Below are 6,191 nucleotides of genomic sequence, written 5' to 3'. Positions count from 1 at the left end.
ATAAAATATACATTAACGCTAAATATTAAATAACAGAAGTATTTTAATTTATAGATTAATTAATCGATTATTTATTAAACAATTAATTAACATACGAAGCATTTTGCATCACTACTTTACTGCTCGAGTGTCAACGAATAAATGATAGCAAAACCATAACATACAAACAATAGCATCCTATTGTTTACGTCGCCAAAATCGAACATAATGTTATTGGTAAGTCATTGCCAAAATATTTTATATATTATAAAATACGCACTAACGCGGAATATTAAATTATAGAAGTGTTTTAATTTATTGATTAAATTGATTATTTATTAAGTATTCATCACGGAGTCTTTATGCTAATTATTTACGTATATAATTCAATTGTTTTATCGCGCGTTCTTTCATAATCCAAATATATTTTGATTATCAAAGGAACACACGTGAAATATTTTATTTTAAGCGCGTTTTATTTTAAGTATCATTGAAAAAATAATTATTGTCCGTAAAGCTCGCAACGAAATGATTATTTATTATCTTAGATTTCTATCACTTTTTGATTTTTGATTAAATTGTGCACATCGCTAAATATGCATTTTAAGATCTATCGTCGCGACACAATTTTGCGTATTATTTAACATATATAAAATTAAGTAATAATCATATCAAATTATTTCTTAATATACTTCTCAAATCAATCGCATTTAAAAAAGGAATTTGATGAAGCTTTTCGCATCACTATTTTGTTCGAATTCATTTCGCGAATGATAATATAACTAAAACATGTAAATATTAATACGTTATATGTTGCAAAGATCGGACGCGGTATTATTATTAATTTGTTGCAAAAATATTTTATATATAGCATACATATACGTGCGAAATATTAAATTAATTTAGAGAAGTATTTTAAATTATTGATTAATTTACTATACGATTGATGTATCACGAATCTTTATATTAACCTCGACTTTGCGATTTGACTGTCAGACTGAAAACAATAACGAAATAAGCATATTTAGTCAAGTTAATATTTTTTTTGTATAATATCTACATATATGTTATGATTATTATATAAATAAGACATCTAAATAATTTTCTTTTTTTAAGAAAGAGAAAGAGAGAAAGAGGAAAATGACTCGCAGTATACTGCAACTGTTTGCAATCTTTACGGACAATAATGATTATTTTAATACTTAGAGTCACAAATATATTCCATCCGTGTTACTTTATCATTCTATTTGACAATCTCAATATAATTTGGATTGTGAGAGAATCCAAACATGTGTTCGTGTACTACGAAGTAAAACAATCGAATTATAGATGCAAATAATTAGCATAACGAAAGACTTCATGAGTGATGAATAGTTTAATAAATAATCAATTAATCTTAATCAATAAATTAAAATACTTCTATAATTTAATATTCCTCACGCAAATATTTTATATTACAGAAAATATTTCGGCAACGAGAGAATTATCAATAACACCGTGTTCGACCTTGATAAACAGTATCGCGCTATTGTTAACATGTTACACGACTTTATTATCATTCGCATAGTAACCTTGAGTAGTGACGTGAGAGGTATTTCACATATTATCAAATTGTTTCTTCACATAGTCAACCTTGGCGATATAAACAGTACCGCGGTAATGTTCCTGACTTACGATCATTCGCTCAGTGGCTCTTGAGCAGTGAAGTAGTGATGTGAGACGTATCATATATTATCAAATTCTTTCTCTGAACACAATTGCAAGTGCAACGAGGAACTTTTCGTGAATGAGTGTAAGTGCAACGAGGAATTCAAATGAGTGCAACGAGGATTGAAGTGCCACGAGGAAAAAGCGAAGAAAGCAAAAGAAAGAAGAAGGTTTTGGAAATGGATGGACCAATAAGATATGATGTAAGTCATTGATATAAATTATTTATCACATTCATTATTTATTATATTGTTGCGTCCCCGCGTCCCATCCCGCTGAATGTATTCGTCACCCGTTGAATTCTTTCGAAGAAGATCGTTTCCGCGCGTGTTGTCAAGATGTTGTTAGAAACAACGACTGTCAGAAAGTCTGAGCCCAGCTGTCAAGCTGTGCGGACACGCGTCTATTTGTGATCCGTTTTACGATTATTCTGAATTCTTGTATGTTACTCGCGGTTTATTAAAATTCTTGTGCACCTTAAATCGCGTTATTAGTTACGAGTGCACGAGCGTCAGCGTATGTCGATTGTGTCGCGCGCGTTCGATATATATCGTTCCACGGACGCAACAATATATAAATTATTTATCATTAGTATATATTCAAAATATACATATTTCACGTTTCGTTTTATTTCTTTGATAGTGATTCAATATTGATTTTAAATTGTAACATATATAATACATGTACTTGTAAAAAATATTCCATTTTATTTTAAAATGATTAAAACATTTATAAAATTTTTTATTAATATTTTCAGATACTTCTTATGTTTTATGAAATATTTCATATTAATATATTTATTTAAATATTTCACATATAAAAAAATAGAAATTTTTTAATTTATCGTATTACTAAAAGTTTATATCTAAGAAATATAAATTATTTTGTAATTACGCAATTTATAATATTAAAATATATCTATTTAAAAGTAAAAATATAAAAATTAATTGCGCGCAATAATTAGTTTTAAAATCAATTATTTTGAACATTGCTTTATGTAATATATTTTCTCTTATCCTTTATATTTTTATTTATCGTTTATATTTGCGAATTTAAATTTATATAGTATATTACAAAATGAATTCCAAAAAATATATTATATATATAATTATATATAATATAACCCTCCCATTGGGTACACCTTGTCGGGGTGGGAGGGCTTAGTACTTGGATGGTGCCTTGAGATTTATCTTAAATTTTTCTATTTAGGATAAATCTTAAGGAGCCTGAAGGGGAAGCTAAGTACCCTTTCGCGTTGTCGGTGCCGTCAACGTGTCGCGGACGGCGGCGTTTCGTTACCGCGTTTTCGCGTTGTAGTATTCTCGCGTCGTCGCGTTTTCGCGCTTCCGCGTTGGACTTTTCGTATAAAAATCCCAATTTCATTATTGTCACGAGTCTCTACTTTCGATGCCAACTAACTAGGATTTCGAGTTTGCACACGTTGCTATGCAACGTGCACTCGTGCTTCGTGCTTCGTCAAGTGATTCGGCCCGAATTCGTTAGAACTCGATCGATTGCTCGGAATGGTCGTCAATGGGTCCCTTCTCTTTGCTCGTCTACAGCCACACGCACTGCGTGTGTTAACCCTGTCGAGGAGTCGAGTGGATTCCCCTAGGCACGATTTTCGCTCGGTAAAAGGGGTTGCCTCCCCGTTTTCTAAATTGCTGAATGTTAGCGTTTAAAAAATGTGGGTATCCTCTTCTTTTGCCGTCTACCAGCCTGGTGTAGCCATATCCTGCAATCGCAGGAAACTTCGTGTTCCGGGCGAAGCACCTGAAATCGTGCTTAGCGGGTCCAGGTTCGATACGAGATAGGATAATTATGCGCGAAAAAGAGTTGGTGAACTTCATTTTCCTCTATTTCCGTCAATCGTTTCGTCTTCTTTCCGGTTCGGGCCTAGTCTTTGCTCGTTGTATCGTTGCATTCCCGACCTGTTGGCTCGAAGTTGATTCTCATGAAATGAAATGGGATTTTCGCTCGTACCGAAACCGGGAGTGTCGTACAAAGTATATATATGTTAAATATATACATCGCGCGACCAAATTTTTAATCGTACCGAATTAGTGCGGGAGTGTCGTTTAGTATCGCGCGTAAAATAGCGGAAATAGCGATATAAAAATATCGCTCGTGAGTGCGGGAGTGCCGTTAAAAGTATCGCGCGTCAACAACATGAGAGGAGGAGGAGGCCTGGGAGAGGCATCTTGCATCGGCGGAGCAACCTGATGGTGAATATTTATTATTTATATATCAATTGGTATAAATTGTACGCATAATAATTCGGTCTTATTATTTAAATGAATTAAAGAGAAAATTAGAGAAAAAGATTTTTATAAAAGTCATATAATACTTTCTATTTAAAAAAACAGTTTCAAAAATTTATAAAATTTTTCCACACGTGTTTATCTCTGCTTATTATTTTACACATCGGATATAAAATTCCGAACGATAAAAATTTTTTGAAATATTGATTGTATTTTGTGAACATTATTATAAATGAATTTTATATTTGTATGTTACAGACAACGTAGCTTCGATAACTCCGCTGTTGCGCATCAGTGCCGGTGAGTGATGAACTTTTATTTTGAAGCAATGGATTTGTAAATGTATGTAGATAAATCCGTTGTTTCTAATTCTCGGGCAGCGGGAAAATCGCGTGTATGAATTTTGATCAATTTTATATCATAAACAATTTCTTTTAAATGTATTTATATCTCAAAATAAAATTTTATATTAAATTTTTATATTTTTCAAATTTTTGTTAAAAGAGAAATGATTGTTTACAAAAATTAAAGGAAAAATATTTTTGAAATAAAGATATGTAATATTTTTATTGCAAAACATACATATATAAAATATTTGTTTTCATTATATATGTATATGAGATGTACATTATATATGTGAGGTTTATATAACACAGTTTTATATATATTTTTAATGACCTGCTGACCGAGAGTTAAAAAATGCATGCTAATTATATTCTATATATGCATGATATTTATATTTTGTTATTTGACGACTACATGACGATAATTGGGCGTATCTAAAAAATCGCAACATCGTTTGATCGTAAACAAATTAGTCGAAATTGCCGGATAATAATTAATTAATAATAAGGAATTATTCTCCTTGCTTAATGCCTGACTCATAAAAATCGAATCAGAATGAATATAGGCGAATATATCAGAACGAATAGAATGAATATATCAGAAATAAAGGTCTAATTAGTTTGAAAAATACATGATCAATATTGACCAGAAAACGTGTCGCGCAGTTAGGACACCCTAAACCTCGACTATCGCGAATTCGTGATTAGGTACTAGAATTCCTCTTTATCGCGGATTCTCATTAGGACTTCCCAAATCTCACTTTATCGCAAATTTCTACTGTCTACGTAAACCAACAGGTAGGGCGATTAGATCTGTTAGGACTATTAGGGCTGTTAGGGCTATTAAGACTACTAGAGATATTAGAAAAAGAAAATATTTCATTTTCAAGGATATTTTCACACACATTTTATACAAAATTATATATAAATATGTTACATATATAAATAATTATATATAATATAAATACATATATATAATATAAATACAAAGAATCAAATAATATCGATCACGCGCGGAAAATCTATAAAACAAAACAATTTTTTTCGATTATCTTTTTTGATTAGATGTATTTCACATCACGTTAAATTGAATGATTTTATAATAAAGTATATTAACAATTGCGTTTTTTCCATTCGTTTGTGATCACTCGGCGAAGAAGTTTCGTCGCTGTCCCTCATGTCAGGTGGGCAAATGCGTGGTTTGTACTGGCGGAAAATCGAAACGATCCTTATTGTGGAGTTATTTCTTGTCGGTTTTTGTGAAATTTATCCGCAACGGTTAGTTCGGTGTCTCATTAAAAATTGGAAGTTCCCGTTACAGAGTTCGAATTAAACCCAGATTTTCTTGATGGTTTCTGGAAACGATGTTTTTGGCAGTGATTTAATGACAGTCACCATTATTTGAAATCGAATTACAAAACTTATTAAATATATTATATGACGGCTATTTTCTTTAGGAATTTCAAAATGCATCGAAATTCCAAATTTACTCTTTCTTCATTGAAAGAAACATAATCGCTAAATTTATTAATGATTCTTTTGGTAAATATCAATTACGTTCGATGATTAAAGATGACAAATTTCTAATAAATTTTACGTTGCACATATTTCGGACAATTTTGTGTAATTTAATATAATAAAATATTTTATGTATGCGCTCTATATAAATATGTAATGATTTTATATATTATGTATCATTTATTGTGTATCACATTATGTATCATTCTTTATGTATCGTTTTTTATATATTATGTATTATTATGCATTATATGCATTATATGCATTATATTTTGAATTTAATTGTATTATTAATATTATAATTACATTTATATTTTATATATTATATATTCACTCTCTCTCTCTCTCTCTCTCTCTCTCTCTCTCTCTCTCTCTCTCTCTC

Source organism: Camponotus vicinus, unplaced genomic scaffold, assembly GCF_025532165.1.
Source record: "Camponotus vicinus isolate PSW18456_S1 unplaced genomic scaffold, iyCamVici1.0 SCAF_6, whole genome shotgun sequence".
In the NCBI taxonomy this organism is placed as follows: domain Eukaryota; kingdom Metazoa; phylum Arthropoda; class Insecta; order Hymenoptera; family Formicidae; genus Camponotus; species Camponotus vicinus.
This window is presented reverse-complemented; position numbering follows the sequence as displayed.